Here is a 23,564-nt window from a genome sequence, read left to right on the forward strand (position 1 = left end):
CTCTCCATTTTATGGCTTTATTTTTATGCTAACACATTTGCTCTTTGAAAAGTGTCCACAAAGCCAAGTCTCTGATTAACACCTTTGTAGGAATGGTTTTTCACCTATTACTGATTAAAACTTGCTTCATTGGAAAGGCAGCAAGATGCATCCTCATTACAATGTCCACTGAAATAATACAGGTTGACACCAGGAAACATAAACCTCACTGCATCCTTGCTGCTTTCTCAAGTGGGAATCTGTTTAATGTGAAAACCAGGTGATATCTAATCAGCACACAGGTAAGAAGTTAAGAAAATCTTTATTTAAGGGTGAAGATGTTTCTCACAAAATCGTTGCCCCAATGCATAATTGAAATTCAAGCTGGAAAGATGATTTTGAAATATCAATTGTACATTTTGCATTGCTCTTCTGGTGACAATGTAGCTTGTTTTTGTCAATTACCATTTCAGTAATAGGGTAAAGAAAATTAAGTGGATTTCTGAAAGAAAACAATGCTGTCAATATACTATTAAAACAAATTAAAATGTTAAAAGTTATTGTACTTTAAGTAAAAATAAAAGAGTCAAAATATCAATCCCAGTTTTGGAAGAATTTAATTAACAAAAAAATAAGTGCACATAGCAGATGATGGTTTCAATCCATCGACCTCTGGGTTATGGGCCCAGCACGCTTCCGCTGCGCCACTCTGCTGCTCATGTAAGTGTCCGAGATCCTGAAGTACTCACTCATCATGTGAAAGTACCAATGTGTTTCTTCATTGGTCAATGGAAGAAAAATCTTGCAAAACTCTCCAGATTATTGCCTTTTTAACCTTTTTCTAGGAAACTTTCTAGATGAATGCTTTTTAGCCTTTGTCAGTACATGCTTTTGCAAGCTGTCTCTGTGGCGCAATCGGTAAGCGCATTCGGTTGTTAACCTAAAGGTTGGTGGTTCAATCCCACCCAGGGATGTTATTGACCGTGTGATCAAATTTTGGTGATCTTTAAGTAGACAAGTCAAAATTTCAAACCACCTCTTATAGTGTAGGGTACCTGGCCTTCTCTGATGCAGTCAGATTTGATTAAGTCATTTTATAAAAAACAGGAAGCAAAATTTAGCATGGGGTTGCAGAGAAAAAAAATTATGCAGGCAGAGAAATCCAATTGAGTGATTAATCAGCTCTCCATTTTATGGCTTTATTTTTATGCTAACACATTTGCTCTCTGAAAAGTGTCCACAAAGCCAAGTCTCTGATTAACACCTTTGTAGGAATGGTTTTTCACCTATTACTGATTAAAACTTGCTTCATTGGAAAGGCAGCAAGATGCATCCTCATTACAATGTCCACTGAAATAATACAGGTTGACACCAGGAAACATAAACCTCACTGCATCCTTGCTGCTTTCTCAAGTGGGAATCTGTTTAATGTGAAAACCAGGTGATATCTAATCAGCACACAGGTAAGAAGTTCAGAAAATCTTTATTTAAGGGTGAAGATGTTTCTCACAAAATCATTGCCCCAATGCATCATTGAAATTCAAGCTGGAAAGATGATTTTGAAATATCAATTGTACATTTTGCATTGCTCTTCTGGTGACAATGTAGCTTGTTTTTGTCAATTACCATTTCAGTAATAGGGTAAAGAAAATTAAGTGGATTTCTGAAAGAAAACAATGCTGTCAATATACTATTAAAACAAATTAAAATGTTAAAAGTTATTGTACTTTAAGTAAAAATAAAAGAGTCAAAATATCAATCCCAGTTTTGGAAGAATTTAATTAACAAAAAATTAAGTGCACATAGCAGAGGATGGTTTCGATCCATCGACCTCTGGTTTACGGGCCCAGCACGCTTCCGCTGCGCCACTCTGCTGCTCATGTTAGTGTCGGAGATCCTGATGTACTCACTCATCATGTGAAAGTACCAATGTGTTTCTTCGTTGGTCAATGGAAGAAAAATCTTGCAAAACTCTCCAGATTATTGCCTTTTTAACCTTTTTCTAGGAAACTTTCTAGATGAATGCTTTTTAGCCTTTGTCAGTACATGCTTTTGCAAGCTGTCTCTGTGGCGCAATCGGTAAGCGCATTCAGCTGTTAACCTAAAGGTTGGTGGTTCAATCCCACCCAGGGATGTTATTGACCGTGTGATCAAATTTTGGTGATCTTTAAGTAGACAAGTCAAAATTTCAAACCACCTCTTATAGTGTAGGGTACCTGGCCTTCTCTGATGCAGTCAGATTTGATGAAGTCATTTTATAAAAAACAGGAAGCACAATTTAGCATGGGGTTGCAGAGAAAAAAAATTATGCAGGCAGAGAAATCCAATTGAGTGATTAATCAGCTCTCCATTTTATGGCTTTATTTTTATGCTAACACATTTGCTCTTTGAAAAGTGTCCACAAAGCCAAGTCTCTGATTAACACCTTTGTAGGAATGGTTTTTCACCTATTACTGATTAAAACTTGCTTCATTGGAAAGGCAGCAAGATGCATCCTCATTACAATGTCCACTGAAATAATACAGGTTGACACCAGGAAACATAAACCTCACTGCATCCTTGCTGCTTTCTCAAGTGGGAATCTGTTTAATGTGAAAACCAGGTGATATCTAATCAGCACACAGGTAAGAAGTTAAGAAAATCTTTCTTTAAGTGTGAAGATGTTTCTCACAAAATCGTTGCCCCAATGCATCATTGAAATTCAAGCTGGAAAGATGATTTTGAAATATCAATTGTACATTTTGCATTGCTCTTCTGGTGACAATGTAGCTTGTTTTTGTCAATTACCATTTCAGTAATAGGATAAAGAAAATTAAGTGGATTTCTGAAAGAAAACAATGCTGTCAATATACTATTAAAACAAATTAAAATGTTAAAAGTTATTGTACTTTAAGTAAAAATAAAAGAGTCAAAATATCAATCCCAGTTTTGGAAGAATTTAATTAACAAAAAATTAAGTGCACATAGCAGAGGATGGTTTCGATCCATCGACCTCTGGGTTATGGGCCCAGCACGCTTCCGCTGCGCCACTCTGCTGCTCATGTTAGTGTCAGAGATCCTGATGTACTCACTCATCATGTGAAAGTACCAATGTGTTTCTTCGTTGGTCAATGGAAGAAAAATCTTGCAAAACTCTCCAGATTATTGCCTTTTTAACCTTTTTCTAGGAAACTTTCTAGATGAATGCTTTTTAGCCTTTGTCAGTACACACTTTCGCAAGCTGTATCTGTGGCGCAATCGGTTAGCGCATTCGGCTGTTAACCTAAAGGTTGGTGGTTCAATCCCACCCAGGGATGTTATTGACCGTGTGATCAAATTTTGGTGATCTTTAAGTAGACAAGTCAAAATTTCAAACCACCTCTTATAGTGTAGGGTACCTGGCCTTCTCTGATGCAATCAGAGTCAGATTTGATTAAGTCGTTTTATAAAAAAACAGGAAGCACAATTTAGCATGGGGTTGCAGAGAAAAATAATTATGCAGGCAGAGAAATCCAATTGAGTGATTAATCAGCTCTCCATTTTATGGCTTTATTTTTATGCTAACACATTTGCTCTCTGAAAAGTGTCCACAAAGCCAAGTCTCTGATTAACACCTTTGTAGGAATGGTTTTTCACCTATTACTGATTAAAACCTGCTTCATTGGAAAGGCAGCAAGATGCATCCTCATTACAATGTCCACTGAAATAATACAGGTTGACACAAGGAAACATAAACCTCACTGCATCCTTGCTGCTTTCTCAAGTGGGAATCTGTTTAATGTGAAAACCAGGTGATATCTAATCAGCACACAGGTAAGAAGTTAAGAAAATCTTTATTTAAGGGTGAAGATGTTTCTCACAAAATCATTGCCCCAATGCATTTATTGAAATTCAAGCTGGAAAGATGATTTTGAAATATCAATTGTACATTTTGCATTGCTCTTCTGGTGACAATGTAGCTTGTTTTTGTCAATTACCATTTCAGTAATAGGGTAAAGAAAATTAAGTGGATTTCTGAAAGAAAACAATGCTGTCAATATACTATTAAAACAAATTAAAATGTTAAAAGTTATTGTACTTTAAGAAAAATTAAAGAGTCAAAATATCAATCCCAGTTTTGGAAGAATTTAATTAACAAAAAAATAAGTGCACATAGCAGAGGATGGTTTCGATCCATCGACCTCTGGGTTATGGGCCCAGCACGCTTCCGCTGCACCACTCTGCGGCTCATGTTAGTGTCAGAGATCCTGATGTACTCACTCATCATGTGAAAGTACCAATGTGTTTCTTCGTTGGTCAATGGAAGAAAAATCTTGCAAAACTCTCCAGATTATTGCCTTTTTAACCTTTTACTAGGAAACTTTCTAGATGAATGCTTTTTAGCCTTTGTCAGTACATGCTTTTGCAAGCTGTCTCTGTGGCGCAATCGGCAAGCGCATTCGGCTGTTAACCTAAAGGTTGGTGGTTCAATCCCACCCAGGGATGTTATTGACCGTGTGATCAAATTTTGGTGATCTTTAAGTAGACAAGTCAAAATTTCAAACCACCTCTTATAGTGTAGGGTACCTGGCCTTCTCTGATGCAGTCAGATTTGATTAAGTCATTTTATAACAAACAGGAAGCAAAATTTTGCATGGGGTTGCAGAGAAAAAAAATTATGCAGGCAGAGAAATCCAATTGAGTGATTAATCAGCTCTCCATTTTATGGCTTTATTTTTATGCTAACACATTTGCTCTCTGAAAAGTGTCCACAGAGCCAAGTCTCTGATTAACACCTTTGTAGGAATGGTTTTTCACCTATTACTGATTAAAACTTGCTTCATTGGAAAGGCAGCAAGATGTATCCTCATTACAATGTCCACTGAAATAATACAGGTTGACACCAGGAAACATAAACCTCACTGCATCCTTGCTGCTTTCTCAAGTGGGAATCTGTTTAATGTGAAAACCAGGTGATATCTAATCAGCACACAGGTAAGAAGTTAAGAAAATCTTTATTTAAGGGTGAAGATGTTTCTCACAAAATCATTGCCCCAATGCATCATTGAAATTCAAGCTGGAAAGATGATTTTGAAATATCAATTGTACATTTTGCATTGCTCTTCTGGTGACAATGTAGCTTGTTTTTGTCAATTACCATTTCAGTAATAGGGTAAAGAAAATTAAGTGGATTTCTGAAAGAAAACAATGCTGTCAATATACTATTAAAACAAATTAAAATGTTAAAAGTTATTGTACTTTAAGTAAAAATAAAAGAGTCAAAATATCAATCCCAGTTTTGGAAGAATTTAATTAACAAAAAAATAAGTGCACATTACAGAGGATGGTTTCGATCCATCGACCTCTGGGTTAAGGGACCAGCACGCTTCCGCTGCGCCACTCTGCTGCTCATGTAAGTGTAAGAGATCCTGAAGTACTCATTCATCATGTGAAAGTACCAATGTGTTTCTTCGTTGGTCAATGGAAGAAAAATCTTGCAAAACTCTCCAGATTATTGAATTTTTAACCTTTTTCTAGGAAACTTTCTAGATGAATGCTTTTTAGCCTTTGTCAGTACATGCTTTTGCAAGCTGTCTCTGTGGCGCAATCGGTAAGCGCATTCGGCTGTTAACCGAAAGGTTGGTGATTCAATCCCACCCAGGGACGTAACTGACCGTGTGATCAAATCTTGGTGATCTTTAAGTAGACAAGTCAAAATTTCAAACCACCTCTTATAGTGTAAGGTACCTGGCCTTCTCTGATGCAATCAGAGTCAGATTTTATTAAGTCATTTTATAAAAAACAGGAAGCACAATTTAGCAAGGGGTTGCAGAGAAAAAAAATTATGCAGGCAGAGAAATCGAATTGAGTGATCAATCAGCTCTCCATTTTATGGCTTTATTTTTATGCTAACACATTTGCTCTCTGAAAAGTGTCCACAAAGCCAAGTCTCTGATTAACACCTTTGTAGGAATGGTTTTTCACCTATTACTGATTAAAACTTGCTTCATTGGAAAGGCAGCAAGATGCATCCTCATTACAATGTCCACTGAAATAATACAGGTTGACACCAGGAAACATAAACCTCACTGCATCCTTGCTGCTTTCTCAAGTGGGAATCTGTTTAATGTGAAAACCAGGTGATATCTAATCAGCACACAGGTAAGAAGTTAAGAAAATCTTTCTTTAAGGGTGAAGATGTTTCTCACAAAATCGTTGCCCCAATGCATCATTGAAATTCAAGCTGGAAAGATGATTTTGAAATATCAATTGTACATTTTGCATTGCTCTTCTGGTGACAATGTAGCTTGTTTTTGTCAATTACCATTTCAGTAATAGGGTAAAGAAAATTAAGTGGATTTCTGAAAGAAAACAATGCTGTCAATATACTATTAAAACAAATTAAAATGTTAAAAGTTATTGTACTTTAAGTAAAAATAAAAGAGTCAAAATATCAATCCCAGTTTTGGAAGAATTTAATTAACAAAAACATAAGTGCACATAGCAGAGGATGGTTTCGATCCATCGACCTCTGGGTTATTGGCCCAGCACGCTTCCACTGCGCCACTCTGCTGCTCATGTTAGTGTCAGAGATCCTGAAGTACTCACTCATCATGTAAAAGTACCAATGTGTTTCTTCGTTGGTCAATGGAAGAAAAATCTTGCAAAACTCTCCAGATTATTGCCTTTTTAACCTTTTTCTAGGAAACTTTCTAGATGAATGCTTTTTAGCCTTTATCAGCACATGCTTTTGCAAGCTGTCTCTGTGGCGCAATCGGTAAGCGCATTCGGCTGTTAACCGAAAGGTTGGTTGTTCAATCCCACCCATGGACGTAACTGACCGTGTGATCAAATTTTGGTGATCTTTAAGTAGACAAGTCAAAATTTCAAACCACCTCTTATAGTGTAGGGTATCTGGCCTTCTCTGATGCAATCAGAGTCAGATTTGATTAAGTAATTTTATAAAAAACAGGAAGCACAATTTAGCATGGGGTTGCAGAGAAAAAAAATTATGCAGGCAGAGAAATCCAATTGAGTGATTAATCAGCTTTCCATTTTATGGCTTTATTTTTATGCTAACACATTTGCTCTCTGAAAAGTGTCCACAAAGCCAAGTCTCTGATTAACACCTTTGTAGGAATGGTTTTTCACCTATTACTGATTAAAACTTGCTTCATTGGAAAGGCAGCAAGATGCATCCTCATTACAATGTCCACTGAAATAATACAGGTTGACACCAGGAAACATACACCTCACTGCATCCTTGTTGTTTCTCAAGTGGGAATCTGTTTAATGTGAAAACCAGGTGATATCTAATCAGCACACAGGTAAGAAGTTAAGAAAATCTTTCTTTAAGGGTGAAGATGTTTCTCACAAAATCGTTGCCCCAATGCATCATTGAAATTCAAGCTGGAAAGATGATTTTGAAATATCAATTGTACATTTTGCATTGCTCTTCTGGTGACAATGTAGCTTGTTTTTGTCAATTACCATTTCAGCAATAGGGTAAAGAAAATTAAGTGGATTTCTGAAAGAAAACAATGCTGTCAATATACTATTAAAACAAATTAAAATGTTAAAAGTTATTGTACTTTAAGTAAAAATAAAAGAGTCAAAATATCAATCCCAGTTTTGGAAGAATTTAATTAACAAAAAATTAAGTGCACATAGCAGAGGATGGTTTCGATCCATCGACCTCTGGGTTATGGGCCCAGCACGCTTCCGCTGCGCCACTCTGCTGCTCATGTTAGTGTCAGAGATCCTGAAGTACTCACTCATCATGTGAAAGTACCAATGTGTTTCTTCGTTGGTCAATGGAAGAAAAATCTTGCAAAACTCTCCAGATTATTGCCTTTTTAACCTTTTTCTAGGAAACTTTCTAGATGAATGCTTTTTAGCCTTTGTCAGTACATGCTTTTGCAAGTTGTCTCTGTGGCGCAATCGGTAAGCGCATTCGGCTGTTAACCGAAAGGTTGGTGATTCAATCCCACCCAGGGACGTAACTGACCGTGTGATCAAATCTTGGTGATCTTTAAGTAGACAAGTCAAAATTTCAAACCACCTCTTATAGTGTAAGGTACCTGGCCTTCTCTGATGCAATCAGAGTCAGATTTTATTAAGTCATTTTATAAAAAACAGGAAGCACAATTTAGCAAGGGGTTGCAGAGAAAAAAAATTATGCAGGCAGAGAAATCGAATTGAGTGATCAATCAGCTCTCCATTTTATGGCTTTATTTTTATGCTAACACATTTGCTCTCTGAAAAGTGTCCACAAAGCCAAGTCTCTGATTAACACCTTTGTAGGAATGGTTTTTCACCTATTACTGATTAAAACTTGCTTCATTGGAAAGGCAGCAAGATGCATCCTCATTACAATGTCCACTGAAATAATACAGGTTGACACCAGGAAACATAAACCTCACTGCATCCTTGCTGCTTTCTCAAGTGGGAATCTGTTTAATGTGAAAACCAGGTGATATCTAATCAGCACACAGGTAAGAAGTTAAGAAAATCTTTCTTTAAGGGTGAAGATGTTTCTCACAAAATCGTTGCCCCAATGCATCATTGAAATTCAAGCTGGAAAGATGATTTTGAAATATCAATTGTACATTTTGCATTGCTCTTCTGGTGACAATGTAGCTTGTTTTTGTCAATTACCATTTCAGTAATAGGGTAAAGAAAATTAAGTGGATTTCTGAAAGAAAACAATGCTGTCAATATACTATTAAAACAAATTAAAATGTTAAAAGTTATTGTACTTTAAGTAAAAATAAAAGAGTCTAAATATCAATCCCAGTTTTGGAAGAATTTAATTAACAAAAACATAAGTGCACATAGCAGAGGATGGTTTCGATCCATCGACCTCTGGGTTATTGGCCCAGCACGCTTCCACTGCGCCACTCTGCTGCTCATGTTAGTGTCAGAGATCCTGAAGTACTCACTCATCATGTAAAAGTACCAATGTGTTTCTTCGTTGGTCAATGGAAGAAAAATCTTGCAAAACTCTCCAGATTATTGCCTTTTTAACCTTTTTCTAGGAAACTTTCTAGATGAATGCTTTTTAGCCTTTATCAGCACATGCTTTTGCAAGCTGTCTCTGTGGCGCAATCGGTAAGCGCATTCGGCTGTTAACCGAAAGGTTGGTTGTTCAATCCCACCCATGGACGTAACTGACCGTGTGATCAAATTTTGGTGATCTTTAAGTAGACAAGTCAAAATTTCAAACCACCTCTTATAGTGTAGGGTATCTGGCCTTCTCTGATGCAATCAGAGTCAGATTTGATTAAGTAATTTTATAAAAAACAGGAAGCACAATTTAGCATGGGGTTGCAGAGAAAAAAAATTATGCAGGCAGAGAAATCCAATTGAGTGATTAATCAGCTTTCCATTTTATGGCTTTATTTTTATGCTAACACATTTGCTCTCTGAAAAGTGTCCACAAAGCCAAGTCTCTGATTAACACCTTTGTAGGAATGGTTTTTCACCTATTACTGATTAAAACTTGCTTCATTGGAAAGGCAGCAAGATGCATCCTCATTACAATGTCCACTGAAATAATACAGGTTGACACCAGGAAACATACACCTCACTGCATCCTTGTTGTTTCTCAAGTGGGAATCTGTTTAATGTGAAAACCAGGTGATATCTAATCAGCACACAGGTAAGAAGTTAAGAAAATCTTTCTTTAAGGGTGAAGATGTTTCTCACAAAATCGTTGCCCCAATGCATCATTGAAATTCAAGCTGGAAAGATGATTTTGAAATATCAATTGTACATTTTGCATTGCTCTTCTGGTGACAATGTAGCTTGTTTTTGTCAATTACCATTTCAGCAATAGGGTAAAGAAAATTAAGTGGATTTCTGAAAGAAAACAATGCTGTCAATATACTATTAAAACAAATTAAAATGTTAAAAGTTATTGTACTTTAAGTAAAAATAAAAGAGTCAAAATATCAATCCCAGTTTTGGAAGAATTTAATTAACAAAAAATTAAGTGCACATAGCAGAGGATGGTTTCGATCCATCGACCTCTGGGTTATGGGCCCAGCACGCTTCCGCTGCGCCACTCTGCTGCTCATGTTAGTGTCAGAGATCCTGAAGTACTCACTCATCATGTGAAAGTACCAATGTGTTTCTTCGTTGGTCAATGGAAGAAAAATCTTGCAAAACTCTCCAGATTATTGCCTTTTTAACCTTTTTCTAGGAAACTTTCTAGATGAATGCTTTTTAGCCTTTGTCAGTACATGCTTTTGCAAGTTGTCTCTGTGGCGCAATCGGTAAGCGCATTCGGCTGTTAACCTAAAGGTTGGTGGTTCAATCCCACCCAGGGATGTTATTGACCGTGTGATCAAATTTTGGTGATCTTTAAGTAGACAAGTCAAAATTTCAAACCACCTCTTATAGTGTAGGGTACCTGGCCTTCTCTGATGCAATCAGAGTCAGATTTGATTAAGTCATTTTATAAAAAACAGGAAGCACAATTTAGCATGGGGTTGCAGAGAAAAAAAATTATGCAGGCTGAGAAATCCAATTGAGTGATTAATCAGCTCTCCATTTTATGGCTTTATTTTTATGCTAACACATTTGCTCTTTGAAAAGTGTCCACAAAGCCAAGTCTCTGATTAACACCTTTGTAGGAATGGTTTTTCACCTATTACTGATTAAAACTTGCTTCATTGGAAAGGCAGCAAGATGCATCCTCATTACAATGTCCACTGAAATAATACAGGTTGACACCAGGAAACATAAACCTCACTGCATCCTTGCTGCTTTTTCAAGTGGGAATCTGTTTAATGTGAAAACCAGGTGATATATAATCAGCACACAGGTAAGAAGTTAAGAAAATCTTTATTTAAGGGTGAAGATGTTTCTCACAAAATCATTGCCCCAATGCATCATTTAAATTCAAGCTGGAAAGATGATTTTGAAATATCAATTGTACATTTTGCATTGCTCTTCTGGTGACAATGTAGCTTGTTTTTGTCAATTACCATTTCAGTAATAGGGTAAAGAAAATTAAGTGGATTTCTGAAAGAAAACAATACTGTCAATATACTATTAAAACAAATTAAAATGTTAAAAGTTATTGTACTTTAAGTAAAAATAAAAGAGTCAAAATATCAATCCCAGTTTTGGAAGAATTTAATTAACAGAAAAAATAAGTGCACATAGCAGAGGATGGTTTCGATCCATCGACCTCTAGGTTATGGGCCCAGCACGCTTCCGCTGCGCCACTCTGCTGCTCATGTAAGTGTAAGAGATCCTGAAGTACTCACTCATCATGTGAAAGTACCAATGTGTTTCTTCGATGGTCAATGGAAGAAAAATCTTGCAAAACTCTCCAGATTATTGCCTTTTTAACCTTTTTCTAGGAAACTTTCTAGATGAATGCTTTTTATCCTTTGTCAGTACATGCTTTTGCAAGCTGTCTCTGTGGCGCAATCGGTTAGCGCATTCGGCTGTTAACCGAAAGGTTGCTGGTTCAATCCCACCAAGGGACGTAACTGACCGTGTGATCAAATTTTGGTGATCTTTAAGTAGACAAGCCAAAATTTCAAACCACCTCTTATAGTGTAGGGTACCTGGCCTTCTCTGATGCAATCAGAGTCAGATTTGATTAAGTCATTTTATAAAAAACAGGAAGCACAATTTAGCATGGGGTTGCAGAGAAAAAAAATTATGCAGGCAGAGAAATCCAATTGAGTGATTAATCAGCTCTCCATTGTATTGCTTTATTTTTATGCTAACACATTTGCTCTCTGAAAAGTGTCCACAAAGCCAAGTCTCTGAATAACACCTTTGTAGGAATGGTTTTTCACCTATTACTGATTAAAACTTGCTTCATTGGAAAGGCAGCAAGATGCATCCTCATTACAATGTCCACTGAAATAATACAGGTTGACACCAGGAAACATAAACCTCACTGCATCCTTGCTGCTTTCTCAAGTGGGAATCTGTTTAATGTGAAAACCAGGTGATATCTAATCAGCACACAGGTAAGAAGTTAAGAAAATCTTTATTTAAGGGTGAAGATGTTTCTCACAAAATTGTTGCCCCAATGCATCATTGAAATTCAAGCTGGAAAGATGATTTTGAAATATCAATTGTACATTTTGCATTGCTCTTCTGGTGACAATGTAGCTTGTTTTTGTCAATTACCATTTCAGTAATAGGGTAAAGAAAATTAAGTGGATTTTTGAAAGAAAACAATGCTGTCAATATACTATTAAAACAAATTAAAATGTTAAAAGTTATTGTACTTTAAGTAAAAATAAAAGAGTCAAAATATCAATCCCAGTTTTGGAAGAATTTAATTAACAAAAAAATAAGTGCATATAGCAGAGGATGGTTTCAATCCATCGACCTCTGGGTTATGGGCCCAGCACTCTTCCGCTGCGCCACTCTGCTGCTCATGTAAGTGTAAGAGATCCTGAAGTACTCACTCATCATGTGAAAGTACCAATGTGTTTCTTCGTTGGTCAATGGAAGAAAAATCTTGCAAAACTCTCCAGATTATTGCCTTTTTAACCTTTTTCTAGGAAACTTTCTAGATGAATGCTTTTTAGCCTTTGTCAGTACAAGCTTTTGCAAGCTGTCTCTGTGGCGCAATCGGTAAGTGCATTCGGCTTTTAACCTAAAGGTTGGTGGTTCAATGCCACCCAGGGATGTTATTGACCGTGTGATCAAATTTTGGTGATCTTTAGGTAGACAAGTCAAAATTTCAAACCACCTCTTATAGTGTAGGGTACCTGGCCTTCTCTGATGCAATCAGAGTCAGATTTGATGAAGTCATTTTATAAAAAACAGGAAGCACAATTTAGCATGGGGTTCCAGAGAAAAAAAATTATGCAGGCAGAGAAATCCAATTGAGTGATTAATCAGCTCTCCATTTTATGGCTTTATTTTTATGCTAACACATTTTCTCTCTGAAAAGTATCCACAAAGCCAAGTCTCTGATTAACACCTTTGTAGGAATGGTTTTTCACCTATTACTGATTAAAACTTGCTTCATTGGAAAGGCAGCAAGATGCATCCTCATTACAATGTCCACTGAAATAATACAGGTTGACACCAGGAAACATAAACCTCACTGCATCCTTGCTGCTTTCTCAAGTGGGAATCTGTTTAATGTGAAAACCAGGTGATATCTAATCAGCACACAGGTAAGAAGTTAAGAAAATCTTTATTTAAGGGTGAAGATGTTTCTCACAAAATCGTTGCCCCAATGCATCATTGAAATTCAAGCTGGAAAGATGATTTTGAAATATCAATTGTACATTTTGCATTGCACTTCTGGTGACAATGTAGCTTGTTTTTGTCAATTACCATTTCAGTAATAGGGTAAAGAAAATTAAGTGGATTTCTGAAAGAAAACAATGCTGTCAATATACTATTAAAACAAATTAAAATGTTAAAAGTTATTGTACTTTAAGTAAAAATAAAAGAGTCAAAATATCAATCCCAGTTTTGGAAGAATTTAATTAACAAAAAATTAAGTGCACATAGCAGAGGATGGTTTTAATCCATCGACCTCTAGGTTATGGGCCCAGCACGCTTCCGCTGCGCCACTCTGCTGCTCATGTTAGTGTCAGAGATCCTGAAGTACTCACTCATAATGTGAAAGTACCAATGTGTTTCTTCGTTGGTCAATGGAAGAAAAATCTTGCAAAACTCTCCAGATTATTGCCTTTTTAACCTTTTTCTAGGAAACTTTCTAGATGAATGCTTTTTAGCCTTTGTCAGTACATGCTTTTGCAAGCTGTCTCTGTGGCGCAATCGGTAAGCGCATTCGGCTGTTAACCTAAAGGTTGGTGGTTCAATCCCACCCAGGGATGTTATTGACCGTGTGATCAAATTTTGGTGATCTTTAAGTAGACAAGTCAAAATTTCAAACCACCTCTTATAGTGTAGGGTACCTGGCCTTCTCTGATGCAATCAGAGTCAGATTTGATGAAGTCATTTTATAAAAAACAGGAAGCACAATTTAGCATGGGGTTGCAGAGAAAAAAAATTATGCAGGCAGAGAAATCCAATTGAGTGATTAATCAGCTCTCCATTTTATGGCTTTATTTTTATGCTAACACATTTTCTCTCTGAAAAGTATCCACAAAGCCAAGTCTCTGATTAACACCTTTGTAGGAATGGTTTTTCACCTATTACTGATTAAAACTTGCTTCATTGGAAAGGCAGCAAGATGCATCCTCATTACAATGTCCACTGAAATAATACAGGTTGACACCAGGAAACATAAACCTCACTGCATCCTTGCTGCTTTCTCAAGTGGGAATCTGTTTAATGTGAAAACCAGGTGATATCTAATCAGCACACAGGTAAGAAGTTAAGAAAATCTTTATTTAAGGGTGAAGATGTTTCTCACAAAATCGTTGCCCCAATGCATCATTGAAATTCAAGCTGGAAAGATGATTTTGAAATATCAATTGTACATTTTGCATTGCTCTTCTGGTGACAATGTAGCTTGTTTTTGTCAATTACCGTTTCAGTAATAGGGTAAAGAAAATTAAGTGGATTTCTGAAAGAAAACAATGCTGTCAATATACTATTAAAACAAATGAAAATGTTAAAAGTTATTGTACTTTAAGTTAAAATAAAAGAGTCAAAATATCAATCCCAGTTTTGGAAGAATTTAATTAACAAAAAAATAAGTGAACATAGCAGAGGATGGTTTCGATCCATCGACCTCTGGGTTATGGGCCCAGCACGCTTCCGCTGCGCCACTCTGCTGCTCATGTTAGTGTCAGAGATCCTGATGTACTCACTCATCATGTGAAAGTACTAATGTGTTTCTTTGTTGGTCAATGGAAGAAAAATCTTGCAAAACTCTCCAGATTATTGCCTTTTTAAGCTTTTTCTAGGAAACTTTCTAGATGAATGCTTTTTAGCCTTTGTCAGTACATGCTTTTGCAAGCTGTCTCTGTGGCGCAATCGGTAAGCGCATTCTGCTGTTTACCTAAAGGTTGGTAGTTCAATCCCACCCAGGGATGTTATTGACCGTGTGATCAAATTTTGGTGATCTTTAAGTAGACAAGTCAAAATTTCAAACCACCTATTATAGTGTAGGGTACCTGGCCTTCTCTGATGCAATCAGAGTCAGATTTGATTAAGTCATTTTATAAAAAACAGGAAGCACAATTTAGCATGGGGTTGCAGAGAAAAAAAATTATGCAGGCAGAGAAATCCAATTGAGTGATTAATCAGCTCTCCATTTTATGGCTTTATTTTTATGCTAACACATTTGCTCTCTGAAAAGTGTCCACAAAGCCAAGTCTCTGATTAACACCTTTGTAGGAATGGTTTTTCACCTATTACTGATTAAAACTTGCTTCATTGGAAAGGCAGCAAGATGCATCCTTATTACAATGTCCACTGAAATAATACAGGTTGACACCAGGAAACATAAACCTCACTGCATCCTTGCTGCTTTCTCAAGTGGGAATCTGTTTAATGTGAAAACCAGGTGATATCTAATCAGCACACAGGTAAGAAGTTAAGAAAATCTTTATTTAAGGGTGAAGATGTTTCTCACAAAATTGTTGCCCCAATGCATCATTGAAATTCAAGCTGGAAAGATGATTTTGAAATATCAATTGTACATTTTGCATTGCTCTTCTGGTGACAATGTAGCTTGTTTTTGTCAATTACCATTTCAGTAATAGGGTAAAGAAAATTAAGTGGATTTCTGAAAGAAAACAATGCTGTCAATATACTATTAAAACAAATTAAAATGTTAAAAGTTATTGTACTTTAAGTAAAAATAAAAGAGTCAAAATATCAATCCCAGTTTTGGAAGAATTTAATTAACAAAAAATTAAGTGCACATAGCAGAGGATGGTTTTAATCCATCGACCTCTAGGTTATGGGACCAGCACGCTTCCGCTGCGCCACTCTGCTGCTCATGTAAGTGTAAGAGATCCTGAAGTACTCACTCATCATGTGAAAGTACCAATGTGTTTCTTTGTTGGTCAATGGAAGAAAAATCTTGCAAAACTCTCCAGATTATTGCCTTTTTAACCTTTTTCTAGGAAACTTTCTAGATGAATGCTTTTTAGCCTTTGTCAGTACATGCTTTTGCAAGCTGTCTCTGTGGCGCAATCAGTTAGCGCATTCGGCTGTTAACCGAAAGGTTGGTGGTTCAATCCCACCCAGGGACGTAACTGACCGTGTGATCAAAGTTTGGTGATCTTTAAGTAGACAAGTCAAAATTTCAAATCACCTCTTATAGTGTCGGGTACCTGGCCTTCTCTGATGCAGTCAGATTTGATTGTCATTTTATAAAAAACAGGAAGCACAATTTAGCATGGGGTTGCAGAGAAAAAAAATTATGCAGGCAGAGAAATCCAATTGAGTGATTAATCAGCTCTCCATTTTATGGCTTTATTTTTATGCTAACACATTTGCTCTCTGAAAAGTGTCCACAAAGCCAAGTCTCTGATTAACACCTTTGTAGGAATGGTTTTTCACCTATTACTGATTAAAACTTGCTTCATTGGAAAGGCAGCAAGATGCATCCTCATTACAATGTCCACTGAAATAATACAGGTTGACACCAGGAAACATAAACCTCACTGCATCCTTGCTGCTTTCTCAAGTGGGAATCTGTTTAATGTGAAAACCAGGTGATATCTAATCAGCACACAGGTAAGAAGTTAAGAAAATCTTTATTTAAGGGTGAAGATGTTTCTCACAAAATCGTTGCCCCAATGCATCATTGAAATTCAAGCTGGAAAGATGATTTTGAAATATCAATTGTACATTTTGCATTGCTCTTCTGGTGACAATGTAGCTTGTTTTTGTCAATTACCATTTCAGTAATAGGGTAAAGAAAATTAAGTGGATTTCTGAAAGAAAACAATGCTGTCAATATACTATTAAAACAAATTAAAATGTTAAAAGTTATTGTACTTTAAGTAAAAATAAAAGAGTCAAAATATCAATCCCAGTTTTGGAAGAATTTAATTAACAAAAAATTAAGTGCACATAGCAGAGGATGGTTTCGATCCATCGACCTCTGGGTTATGGGCCCAGCACGCTTCCGCTGCGCCACTCTGCTGCTCATGCTAGTGTCAGAGATCCTGAAGTACTCACTCATCATGTGAAATTACCAATGTGTTTCTTCGTTGGTCAATGGAAGAAAAATCTTGCAAAACTCTCCAGATTATTGCCTTTTTAACCTTTTTCTAGGAAACTTTCTAGATGAATGCTTTTTAGCCTTTGTCAGTACATGCTTTTGCAAGCTGTCTCTGTGGCGCAATCGGTAAGCGCATTCGGCAGTTAACCTAAAGGTTGGTGGTTCAATCCCACCCAGGGATGTTATTGACCGTGTGATCAAATTTTGGTGATCTTTAAGTAGACAAGTCAAAATTTCAAACCACCTCTTATAGTGTAGGGTACCTGGCCTTCTCTGATGCAATCAGATTTGATTAAGTCATTTTATAAAAAACAGGAAGCACAATTTAGCATTGGGTTGCAGAGAAAAAAAAATATGCAGGCAGAGAAATCCAATTGAGTGATTAATAGCTGATATGGCTTTATTTTTATGCTAACACATTTGCTCTTTGAAAAGTGTCCACAAAGCCAAGTCTCTGATTAACACCTTTGTAGGAATGGTTTTTCACCTATTACTGATTAAAACTTGCTTCATTGGAAAGGCAGCAAGATGCATCCTCATTACAATGTCCACTGAAATAATACAGGTTGACACCAGGAAACATAAACCTCACTGCATCCTTGCTGCTTTCTCAAGTGGGAATCTGTTTAATGTGAAAACCAGGTGATATCTAATCAGCACACAGGTAAGAAGTTAAGAAAATCTTTATTTAAGGGTGAAGATGTTTCACAGAAAATCATTGCCCCAATGCATCATTTAAATTCAAGCTGGAAAGATGATTTTGAAATATCAATTGTACATTTTGCATTGCTCTTCTGGTGACAATGTAGCTTGTTTTTGTCAATTACCATTTCAGTAATAGGGTAAAGAAAATTAAGTGGATTTCTGAACGAAAACAATGCTGTCAATATACTATTAAAACAAATTAAAATGTTAAAAGTTATTGTACTTTAAGTAAAAATAAAAGAGTCAAAATATCAATCCCAGTTTTGGAAGAATTTAATTAACAAAAAATTAAGTGCACATAGCAGAGGATGGTTTCGATCCATCGACCTCTGGGTTATGGGCCCAGCACGCTTCCGCTGCGCCACTCTGCTGCTCATGTTAGTGTCAGAGATCCTGATGTACTCACTCATCATGTGAAAGTACTAATGTGTTTCTTTGTTGGTCAATGGAAGAAAAATCTTGCAAAACTCTCCAGATTATTGCCTTTTTAAGCTTTTTCTAGGAAACTTTCTAGATGAATGCTTTTTAGCCTTTGTCAGTACATGCTTTTGCAAGCTGTCTCTGTGGCGCAATCGGTAAGCGCATTCTGCTGTTAACCTAAAGGTTGGTAGTTCAATCCCACCCAGGGATGTTATTGACCGTGTGATCAAATTTTGGTGATCTTTAAGTAGACAAGTCAAAATTTCAAACCACCTATTATAGTGTAGGGTACCTGGCCTTCTCTGATGCAATCAGAGTCAGATTTGATTAAGTCATTTTATAAAAAACAGGAAGCACAATTTAGCATGGGGTTGAAGAGAAAAAAAATTATGCAGGCAGAGAAATCCAATTGAGTGATTAATCAGCTCTCCATTTTATGGCTTTATTTTTATGCTAACACATTTGCTCTCTGAAAAGTGTCCACAAAGCCAAGTCTCTGATTAACACCTTTGTAGGAATGGTTTTTCACCTATTACTGATTAAAACTTGCTTCATTGGAAAGGCAGCAAGATGCATCCTTATTACAATGTCCACTGAAATAATACAGGTTGACACCAGGAAACATAAACCTCACTGCATCCTTGCTGCTTTCTCAAGTGGGAATCTGTTTAATGTGAAAACCAGGTGATATCTAATCAGCACACAGGTAAGAAGTTAAGAAAATCTTTATTTAAGGGTGAAGATGTTTCTCACAAAATTGTTGCCCCAATGCATCATTGAAATTCAAGCTGGAAAGATGATTTTTAAATATCAATTGTACATTTTGCATTGCTCTTCTGGTGACAATGTAGCTTGTTTTTGTCAATTACCATTTCAGTAATAGGGTAAAGAAAATTAAGTGGATTTCTGAAAGAAAACAATGCTGTCAATATACTATTAAAACAAATTAAAATGTTAAAAGTTATTGTACTTTAAGTAAAAATAAAAGAGTCAAAATATCAATCCCAGTTTTGGAAGAATTTAATTAACAAAAAAATAAGTGCACATAGCAGAGGATGGTTTCGATCCATCGACCTCTGGGTTATGGGCCCAGCACGCTTCCGCTGCGCCACTCTGCTGCTCATGTAAGTGTAAGAGATCCTGAAGTACTCACTCATCATGTGAAAGTACCAATGTGTTTCTTCATTGGTCAATGGAAGAAAAATCTTGCAAAACTCTCCAGATTATTGCCTTTTTAACCTTTTTCTAGGAAACTTTCTAGATGAATGCTTTTTAGCCTTTGTCAGTACATGCTTTTGCAAGCTGTCTCTGTGGCGCAATCGGTTAGCACATTCAGCTGTTAACCGAAAGGTTGGTGGTTCAATCCCACCCAGGGACGTAACTGACCATGTGATCAAATTTTGGTGATCTTTAAGTAGACAAGTCAAAATTTCAAACCACCTCTTATAGTGTAGGGTACCTGGCCTTCTCTGATGCAATCAGAGTCAGATTTGATTAAGTCATTTTATAAAAAACAGGAAGCACAATTTAGCATGGGGTTGCAGAAAAAAAAAATTACGCAGGCAGAGAAATCCAATTGAGTGATTAATCAGCTCTCCATTTTATGGCTTTATTTTTATGCTAACACATTTGCTCTCTGAAAAGTGTCCACAAAGCCAAGTCTCTGATTAACACCTTTGTAGGAATGGTTTTTCACCTATTACTGATTAAAACTTGCTTCATTGGAAAGGCAGCAAGATGCATTCTCATTACAATGTCCACTGAAATAATACAGGTTGACACCAGGAAACATAAACCTCACTGCATCCTTGCTGCTTTCTCAAGTGGGAATCTGTTTAATGTGAAAACCAGGTGATATCTAATCAGCACACAGGTAAGAAGTTAAGAAAATCTTTATTTAAGGGTGAAGATGTTTCTCACAAAATTGTTGCCCCAATGCATCATTGAAATTCAAGCTGGAAAGATGATTTTTAAATATCAATTGTACATTTTGCATTGCTCTTCTGGTGACAATGTAGCTTGTTTTTGTCAATTACCATTTCAGTAATAGGGTAAAGAAAATTAAGTGGATTTCTGAAAGAAAACAATGCTGTCAATATACTATTAAAACAAATTAAAATGTTAAAAGTTATTGTACTTTAAGTAAAAATAAAAGAGTCAAAATATCAATCCCAGTTTTGGAAGAATTTAATTAACAAAAAAATAAGTGCACATAGCAGAGGATGGTTTCGATCCATCGACCTCTGGGTTATGGGCCCAGCACGCTTCCGCTGCGCCACTCTGCTGCTCATGTAAGTGTAAGAGATCCTGAAGTACTCACTCATCATGTGAAAGTACCAATGTGTTTCTTCATTGGTCAATGGAAGAAAAATCTTGCAAAACTCTCCAGATTATTGCCTTTTTAACCTTTTTCTAGGAAACTTTCTAGATGAATGCTTTTTAGCCTTTGTCAGTACATGCTTTTGCAAGCTGTCTCTGTGGTGCAATCGGTTAGCACATTCAGCTGTTAACCGAAAGGTTGGTGGTTCAATCCCACCCAGGGACGTAACTGACCATGTGATCAAATTTTGGTGATCTTTAAGTAGACAAGTCAAAATTTCAAACCACATCTTATAGTGTAGGGTACCTGGCCTTCTCTGATGCAATCAGAGTCAGATTTGATTAAGTCATTTTATAAAAAACAGGAAGCACAATTTAGCATGGGGTTGCAGAAAAAAAAAATTACGCAGGCAGAGAAATCCAATTGAGTGATTAATCAGCTCTCCATTTTATGGCTTTATTTTTATGCTAACACATTTGCTCTCTGAAAAGTGTCCACAAAGCCAAGTCTCTGATTAACACCTTTGTAGGAATGGTTTTTCACCTATTACTGATTAAAACTTGCTTCATTGGAAAGGCAGCAAGATGCATTCTCATTACAATGTCCACTGAAATAATACAGGTTGACACCAGGAAACATAAACCTCACTGCATCCTTGCTGCTTTCTCAAGTGGGAATCTGTTTAATGTGAAAACCAGGTGATATATAATCAGCACACAGGTAAGAAGTTAAGAAAATCTTTATTTAAGGGTGAAGATGTTTCTCACAAAATCATTGCCCCAATGCATCATTTAAATTCAAGCTGGAAAGATGATTTTGAAATATCAATTGTACATTTTGCATTGCTCTTCTGGTGACAATGTAGCTTGTTTTTGTCAATTACCATTTCAGTAATAGGGTAAAGAAAATTAAGTGGATTTCTGAAAGAAAACAATGCTGTCAATATACTATTAAAACAAATTAAAATGTTAAAAGTTATTGTACTTTAAGTAAAAATAAAAGAGTCAAAATATCAATCCCAGTTTTGGAAGAATTTAATTAACAAAAAATTAAGTGCACATAGCAGAGGATGGTTTCGATCCATCGACCTCTGGGTTATGGGCCCAGCACGCTTCCGCTGTGCCACTCTGCTGCTCATGTTAGTGTCAGAGATCCTGATGTACTCACTCATCATGTGAAAGTACCAATGTGTTTCTTCGTTGGTCAATGGAAGAAAAATCTTGCAAAACTCTCCAGATTATTGCCTTTTTAACCTTTTTCTAGGAAACTTTCTAGATGAATGCTTTTTAGCCTTTGTCAGTACATGCTTTTGCAAGCTGTCTCTGTGGCGCAATCGGTAAGCGCATTCTGCTGTTAACCTAAAGGTTGGTAGTTCAATCCCACCCAGGGATGTTATTGACCGTGTGATCAAATTTTGGTGATCTTTAAGTAGACAAGTCAAAATTTCAAACCACCTATTATAGTGTAGGGTACCTGGCCTTCTCTGATGCAATCAGAGTCAGATTTGATTAAGTCATTTTATAAAAAACAGGAAGCACAATTTAGCATGGGGTTGCAGAGAAAAAAAATTATGCAGGCAGAGAAATCCAATTGAGTGATTAATCAGCTCTCCATTTTATGGCTTTATTTTTATGCTAACACATTTGCTCTCTGAAAAGTGTCCACAAAGCCAAGTCTCTGATTAACACCTTTGTAGGAATGGTTTTTCACCTATTACTGATTAAAACTTGCTTCATTGGAAAGGCAGCAAGATGCATCCTTATTACAATGTCCACTGAAATAATACAGGTTGACACCAGGAAACATAAACCTCACTGCATCCTTGCTGCTTTCTCAAGTGGGAATCTGTTTAATGTGAAAACCAGGTGATATCTAATCAGCACACAGGTAAGAAGTTAAGAAAATCTTTATTTAAGGGTGAAGATGTTTCTCACAAAATTGTTGCCCCAATGCATCATTGAAATTCAAGCTGGAAAGATGATTTTGAAATATCAATTGTACATTTTGCATTGCTCTTCTGGTGACAATGTAGCTTGTTTTTGTCAATTACCATTTCAGTAATAGGGTAAAGAAAATTAAGTGGATTTCTGAAAGAAAACAATGCTGTCAATATACTATTAAAACAAATTAAAATGTTAAAAGTTATTGTACTTTAAGTAAAAATAAAAGAGTCAAAATATCAATCCCAGTTTTGGAAGAATTTAATTAACAAAAAATTAAGTGCACATAGCAGAGGATGGTTTTAATCCATCGACCTCTAGGTTATGGGCCCAGCACGCTTCCGCTGCGCCACTCTGCTGCTCATGTAAGTGTAAGAGATCCTGAAGTACTCACTCATCATGTGAAAGTACCAATGTGTTTCTTTGTTGGTCAGTGGAAGAAAAATCTTGCAAAACTCTCCAGATTATTGCCTTTTTAACCTTTTTCTAGGAAACTTTCTAGATGAATGCTTTTTAGCCTTTGTCAGTACATGCTTTTGCAAGCTGTCTCTGTGGCGCAATCAGTTAGCGCATTCGGCTGTTAACCGAAAGGTTGGTGGTTCAATCCCACCCAGGGACGTAACTGACCGTGTGATCAAATTTTGGTGATCTTTAAGTAGACAAGTCAAAATTTCAAATCATCTCTTATAGTGTCGGGTACCTGGCCTTCTCTGATGCAATCAGATTTGATTGTCATTTTATAAAAAACAGGAAGCACAATTTAGCATGGGGTTGCAGAGAAAAAAAATTATGCAGGCAGAGAAATCCAATTGAGTGATTAATCAGCTCTCCATTTTATGGCTTTATTTTTATGCTAACACATTTGCTCTCTGAAAAGTGTCCACAAAGCCAAGTCTCTGATGAACACCTTTGTAGGAATGGTTTTTCACCTATTACTGATTAAAACTTGCTTCATTGGAAAGGCAGCAAGATGCATCCTCATTACAATGTCCACTGAAATAATACAGGTTGACACCAGGAAACATAAACCTCACTGCATCCTTGCTGCTTTCTCAAGTGGGAATCTGTTTAATGTGAAAACCAGGTGATATCTAAT

General features: G+C 36.5%; 15 non-coding genes across 15 annotated transcripts; 5 read left to right on the forward strand and 10 right to left on the reverse strand.

Annotated features, from left to right (window-relative positions):
• Nucleotides 1–2,943: 2,943 nt before the first annotated feature.
• TRNAM-CAU (transfer RNA methionine (anticodon CAU)) lies at nucleotides 2,944–3,015 on the reverse strand. The gene has a single exon. It is a non-coding gene; the product is annotated as a tRNA-Met (tRNA).
• Nucleotides 3,016–5,530: 2,515 nt separating this feature from the next.
• TRNAN-GUU (transfer RNA asparagine (anticodon GUU)) lies at nucleotides 5,531–5,604 on the forward strand. Its single transcript has one exon. It is a non-coding gene; the product is annotated as a tRNA-Asn (tRNA).
• An 835-nt stretch (nucleotides 5,605–6,439) lies between these two features.
• On the reverse strand, nucleotides 6,440–6,511 carry TRNAI-AAU (transfer RNA isoleucine (anticodon AAU)). Its single transcript has one exon. It is a non-coding gene; the product is annotated as a tRNA-Ile (tRNA).
• Nucleotides 6,512–7,605: 1,094 nt separating this feature from the next.
• TRNAM-CAU (transfer RNA methionine (anticodon CAU)) lies at nucleotides 7,606–7,677 on the reverse strand. The gene has a single exon. It is a non-coding gene; the product is annotated as a tRNA-Met (tRNA).
• Nucleotides 7,678–7,863: 186 nt separating this feature from the next.
• Nucleotides 7,864–7,937, forward strand: TRNAN-GUU (transfer RNA asparagine (anticodon GUU)). Its single transcript has one exon. It is a non-coding gene; the product is annotated as a tRNA-Asn (tRNA).
• An 835-nt stretch (nucleotides 7,938–8,772) lies between these two features.
• TRNAI-AAU (transfer RNA isoleucine (anticodon AAU)) lies at nucleotides 8,773–8,844 on the reverse strand. The gene has a single exon. It is a non-coding gene; the product is annotated as a tRNA-Ile (tRNA).
• Nucleotides 8,845–9,938: 1,094 nt separating this feature from the next.
• On the reverse strand, nucleotides 9,939–10,010 carry TRNAM-CAU (transfer RNA methionine (anticodon CAU)). The gene has a single exon. It is a non-coding gene; the product is annotated as a tRNA-Met (tRNA).
• A 4,597-nt stretch (nucleotides 10,011–14,607) lies between these two features.
• On the reverse strand, nucleotides 14,608–14,679 carry TRNAM-CAU (transfer RNA methionine (anticodon CAU)). Its single transcript has one exon. It is a non-coding gene; the product is annotated as a tRNA-Met (tRNA).
• Nucleotides 14,680–16,032: 1,353 nt separating this feature from the next.
• Nucleotides 16,033–16,106, forward strand: TRNAN-GUU (transfer RNA asparagine (anticodon GUU)). The gene has a single exon. It is a non-coding gene; the product is annotated as a tRNA-Asn (tRNA).
• An 827-nt stretch (nucleotides 16,107–16,933) lies between these two features.
• TRNAM-CAU (transfer RNA methionine (anticodon CAU)) lies at nucleotides 16,934–17,005 on the reverse strand. Its single transcript has one exon. It is a non-coding gene; the product is annotated as a tRNA-Met (tRNA).
• A 1,082-nt stretch (nucleotides 17,006–18,087) lies between these two features.
• Nucleotides 18,088–18,159, reverse strand: TRNAM-CAU (transfer RNA methionine (anticodon CAU)). The gene has a single exon. It is a non-coding gene; the product is annotated as a tRNA-Met (tRNA).
• A 1,095-nt stretch (nucleotides 18,160–19,254) lies between these two features.
• TRNAM-CAU (transfer RNA methionine (anticodon CAU)) lies at nucleotides 19,255–19,326 on the reverse strand. Its single transcript has one exon. It is a non-coding gene; the product is annotated as a tRNA-Met (tRNA).
• A 1,095-nt stretch (nucleotides 19,327–20,421) lies between these two features.
• Nucleotides 20,422–20,493, reverse strand: TRNAM-CAU (transfer RNA methionine (anticodon CAU)). Its single transcript has one exon. It is a non-coding gene; the product is annotated as a tRNA-Met (tRNA).
• A 186-nt stretch (nucleotides 20,494–20,679) lies between these two features.
• Nucleotides 20,680–20,753, forward strand: TRNAN-GUU (transfer RNA asparagine (anticodon GUU)). The gene has a single exon. It is a non-coding gene; the product is annotated as a tRNA-Asn (tRNA).
• Nucleotides 20,754–23,013: 2,260 nt separating this feature from the next.
• Nucleotides 23,014–23,087, forward strand: TRNAN-GUU (transfer RNA asparagine (anticodon GUU)). Its single transcript has one exon. It is a non-coding gene; the product is annotated as a tRNA-Asn (tRNA).
• The last annotated feature ends 477 nt before the right edge of the window (nucleotides 23,088–23,564 follow it).

The sequence above is a fragment of the Pseudophryne corroboree genome, chromosome 4 (genome assembly GCF_028390025.1).
Source record: "Pseudophryne corroboree isolate aPseCor3 chromosome 4, aPseCor3.hap2, whole genome shotgun sequence".
Lineage (NCBI taxonomy): Eukaryota > Metazoa > Chordata > Amphibia > Anura > Myobatrachidae > Pseudophryne > Pseudophryne corroboree.